The sequence below is a fragment of the Talpa occidentalis genome, unplaced genomic scaffold (assembly GCF_014898055.3).
Source record: "Talpa occidentalis isolate TD23 unplaced genomic scaffold, MPIMG_talOcc4v2.1 talOcc4.131, whole genome shotgun sequence".
NCBI classification, from domain to species: Eukaryota; Metazoa; Chordata; class Mammalia; order Eulipotyphla; family Talpidae; genus Talpa; species Talpa occidentalis.
The window spans coordinates 13,035-18,159 of NW_023601334.1; the positions used below are offsets into that span (position 1 = coordinate 13,035).

General features: G+C 38.8%; 1 pseudogene; it reads left to right on the forward strand.

The window, feature by feature from the left end:
* The first annotated feature begins 1,680 nt into the window (after positions 1 to 1,680).
* LOC119243933 (malate dehydrogenase, cytoplasmic-like) lies at positions 1,681 to 2,639 on the forward strand (annotated as a pseudogene).
* The last annotated feature ends 2,486 nt before the right edge of the window (positions 2,640 to 5,125 follow it).

A 5,125-nucleotide genomic window follows, 5' to 3' on the forward strand; every position in this document is an offset into this window, starting at 1 on the left:
GAATTCAGTGCTAAAAAGAAAGGTCTATTAAGGCCTCAGTGGTGGCCTAGGGGTTAAGTTTCAGTGCTAGCACCACTGCCACCTGAACTCAATCCCTGGCTGGGGAGCTACCCACATGGCACAGCAGACCTCTCCTGCTGGCCCGCTGTTCCCCTCGGCAGTGTGTTTCAGTAGATCTACCCGTTCTGTTCCCCACTCTGTCTCTGGTGACAGAAACAGTAGGGTTCTCTTCCACTTCCTTTTCCTCTTCCTCCTCCTCCTCTTCCTCTTCCCTTTCTTCTTCCTCCTCCTCCTCTTCCTCCTCCTCTTCCTCTTCCACTTCCTCTTCCCCATACCCTTCCCCTTTCTTCTTTCTCCCACCTTCACTCCTTTCACACGCCCAGAGTGACCCACAGTTCAACAGAGAGCACCCCCAGCCTGCAGGCAACTCTCCCAGCAGACTGGCCTCAGCGTGTGTCAAAGTAGCGTGCTCCACACGGGGCTCTCGATTACCGCAGGCTGAGATGTCAGACCCTGTCCTACTTGGTGGGGGCTGAAAAGGAAGGGGGTCCTGGAGTAAATCACAGCTCAGACAACATCTACCACAACAGAAGAGTGTCCAGACACGCACCCAGGTGGGAAATGCAGGAGCCCCAACTTCCAAGCCTGGCAGCCACCAATGACCTGGGAAGGGCTACAGGAGGTACCACCTGTCCAGAGCAGGGGTCCAGCTGGAGAAAGCGGGGGGAAGGAGGGAGACCACAAGAACCACCACTGCACCCCCACTCACCAGCCACAACAGCTCAGACACCAGGCACACATGCCCACACCTCAGCAAGGGAACTCAGAGGCCTGCCCCCAGCACCAGTGACAATGGGGCACTACAAAGAGAGCAAAGCCAAAGGCAAAGAGGAAGAAAGAAAAGCACAAGCAATCAAAATGCTCCTCAGGGGAAAATATACCACTGAAAGAAACCTCCAGAACCCAATAATATGAGCATAGAAGACTATCTCTGCCTGGCAGATAAAGAATTCAATTGCCATTAAAAAAAAAAAACCTTAAAGAATTAAGAGAAAAAGTAAAAAGGGAAAAAATATTTAACAATGAACTGAGGAAAATAAGCAAACGGATCAAAAAAGAAGGCAGGAACAATATACTTACATCGGATAAAATAGACTTCAAACTAAAAACTGAAAATGCTTCCTCTGTTCACAAGAATACAATTTTAAAGAAAGGTTTCTTTTAAAAAATAAAAAGGTCCTCCCCTGGTGGTGCAGTGGTTGAGCGCTGGGCTGTGAAGCTGCTCGCAGCCTCAGCAGCACAAGTTCGATCCTCGGCCTCCAGCGAGGGTCCCACATGGTGCGACAGACCTCTCCTGTTGGCCCGCTGCTCCCCTCAGCAGTATATTTTGTCAGTCTGCTTGTTCTGCTCCCCGCTCTGGCTCTGGTGAATTCTCTCACCCTCCCGTGCTTCTGACTATACCCAGTGCTTGTCTAAATAAATAATCTTTTAAAAAATAAAATAAAATAAAATAAAAAATTTAAAAAAGGATAATACATTGCCTACCTCAAACCAGATGAAAGACCTAAATATGAGCTAAATACGTAAAATTTTTATAAGAAAACTGAAAGTTCCATGGTTCCAACCTGACTTCCAATTCTCATTTTGCAGGTGCAGAAATTGTCTACAAAGTTCCAAATCATGTTTGAACCAATCACAGTCCTTGCGACTGAAGCAGCTGGTCAAATTGCATAGTCACTGCTGTACGGCATTGGAAATGGGTCAGTCCTTGGTAAAGATCAGCTTTTATTCCCTGTGTTGTTGGGTGTTACTCGTGTGATGGGTATCCTAATAGAACTGCAAGACTGGGTCCTTCCCCTCTTAAAAGTTACGGCAACAGCTAAGGAAAAGGTTAACATCAAAGACTTGCATGTGGCCATTCTTATGGGCTCCATCCCAAAAAGGTACAGCATGGAAAGGAAAGGTTTATTCAAGCAAATGTGAAAATCTTCAAGTGCCAGGGTGCAGCGTTAGAGAAATATGCCAAGAAGTCAGTCAGTTCTCACGGTGGCAAATGCAGCCAATAGCAACTGTCAGCATCATCCATCCCCAAGGAGAACTTCAGCTGTTCATGCATTTGGATTACAACCAAGCTAAAGTGCAAGTTGCTCTTAAACTTGGTGTAACTTCTAATGTTATGAAGAATACCATTATTTGAGGAAACCATTCCTCAACTCAGTATCCAAACGTCAGCCGTGCCAAGGTGAAACTGCAAGGAAAGAAAGTTGATGTTTATGAAGCTTTAAAAGATGACAAAAGATGACCAGTGGCTCAAGGCAGAATCCATCACCACGGAGCAGCAGCATGGTGCCGCTGTCATCAAGGCTCAAAAACGATCCAGAGCAATGCCTGCCACACAAGTCACCTGTGACCATGGCAGAGACATCTGGTTTGGAAATCCAAAGGAGAATTTGTGTGGTAATTCCTACAGTGTTCCCGATGATCTTCTCTAGTCGTTCCCTGTTATACTCAAGAATAAGACCTGGAAAGCTGCTGAAGGTCTCCCTCTTACTGATATCTCAGTTCAGAAGATAGATCTTACCGCAAAAAGAACTAGCAGAAAAAAAAGAAACTGTTTTGTATTTCTTTCCTCTGCCTAACTAGACAATCATTTTGATTTCAATCATGGTACTTAATGCCCCAAAGCTGAAGAATCTAAACGTCATCTTTGACTACAGTACCAAATAATAATATGCTATACTTAAATTACATGTGAAAAACAACAAATTTTTTAAGTGTGCGCTTTTTGGTACAAATTTGTGACGGTTTATCATCATGCTGTTAGTAATGCACTCTAAACAAACTATGTAGTCAGATTTAAAAAAAGTACATTTTGCAACCTTAAGCTTGGTCATGGTTTCTTAAATATGACACCAAAAGCATAATCAGGAATTTATCAAAATTAAAAACATTTGCACTTCAAAGAACACTTAATAGGAGAAAACATTTGTAACTCATATAAATGGTAAAAGAGTACATATCTGGAATACCTAAAGAACTCTTACAACTTAATAGGAAGATAAATTAATTAAAAATACAGGGAAGGGATCAGGATCTACTTCTCTCCAAAGAATATGTACATATGACCAATAAATAACAAAAGTTTGCTCAACATCACTAGTCATCTGGGAAATGCAAATCTAAACTACCACTTCACACTCACTAGGATCATCATAATCAGAAAGACACAAATTACAAGTGCTAACCAGGATGTGGGGAAATTAGACCCCTCATATATGCTGAAGGGAATGATATATGGTGTAACCACTTTGATAAACACTTTGGCAGTTCCTAAAAAGGTTAAACATAGAAGCCAGCAACTCCACTGGTAGGTACATACCAAAGAGAAATGAAAAAACATGTCCACAAAAAAAAGGTGTACATGAATGTGCATTATTCCTAATAACCAGGAGATAAAAGCAATCCAAACTTCCATGAACTGACAGATAAATGTGTTATATCCACAGAACAGACCGTCATCAGCAATACAAAGCAATGAATACTGTAAATACATCAATGAACTCTGAAAACAGTATGCAATGTGAAAGAAGTCAGTGACAATCACATGCTGTATTACATTTACATAAAATGTCCAGCCAAATTTATAGACAGAAATGAGGAATGAGGATTTCAGGTACAGAATTTGAGGGGTATTTTTGAGAAGAAAAATGTTCCAAATTAATTGTAGTGATGGTTACATAACTTTGTCAATATATTAAAAAACAGTGAATTATATATTTTAAAAGTTAACGAGGAAATATGAATTATAATTCAATAAAACTGTTACCAAAAAATAACAGTAACATATACAATTTTTCATAAAAAGAGAAATATTTAAGTGTAAATCTAATGAAGTTTGTACAGGATGTATATTCTATACATTCTAAACACTGATGAAAGAATAAGGGATCTAAATAAACAGAGAGACATACTATGTTCACAGGTTGGAATGAATAATGAAAAACTGAAATACTATAAATGTCCTTCAATGGGTAAATATATAAACAAATAAAAGTAAATCCACATAATAGAATACTCAGCAATAAAAAGGAATAAACTAGTGATAAGAAAAAACAACTTGAATGGACTGTCAGGGACATTAAGTTTATTTTTAAAAGCTTATAAAAAGTTAGACGCTTTCTGACTCCAGTCATATAACTTTCTCAAAATGACTTCACTATATAAGTGTAGAACAAATCATGCTTACCAGGAAAAAGGAACCGGGTTTGGGGTGGGGGAGGAGTTAATTACAAAGGGACAAAACAAGGAAAATCCTTTGTAGTAATCAAACAGCTTTGTATCCTGATTGAGGAGGCAGTTAAATATACACATGAGAACAAACTGCATAGGACCATACAGATACGTATATGAGGATGAGGTTTTAACAACTGGTGAATACTAAATAAGGTCTGTAGTTCAGTTGAAGTAATATCAATTTCCGGGTTTTATATCATAATACAGTTATATTACACATTCTTATTGGGGAGACTGGATTAAGGTTTCAAATCACTCCATGCACTATTTGTACAACTCTCTGTGAATCCATATTCATTTCAAAGTCAAAAGTAAGAGCAAATAAACAGACCAAATAATGACAAACATAATAAAAATAACAAAATTACGTGGCAGAATTAAAACCAAAACTATTCATTGTATAAATAAAGGTAGTAATATATGGGCTTAACTTAATCTTAAAGGTGTTATGATTATGGAAAGGCATTAATCAGAATTTGTATAGGCCATGTCTTATATCTTAGACTTATGAGAGAAGGTTAACCTTTCAGTAAAGAGAATACCAGGTATTATTGCTCCATAATATCAATCTTTATATTTTTACAGACTTAATAAACCATAATATTAGTATAAAATTAAGTTTTCAATCAAATAGCTGTAAGACTGAAAAAATATACTTGGAAACATTCCTCATCCCTGAACTTCAATAAATGATAAAAAAAAAAATTTCCAGTTGGGGTAGGGAACAGTAAATCAATTCTATTAAATATGTAAAATTTTACCTGCTTTTCCTTTCAATTAGAATGGCCACATAAGATGCTGGCAAAGCGGCACCAAAACCAGGACTCCATGA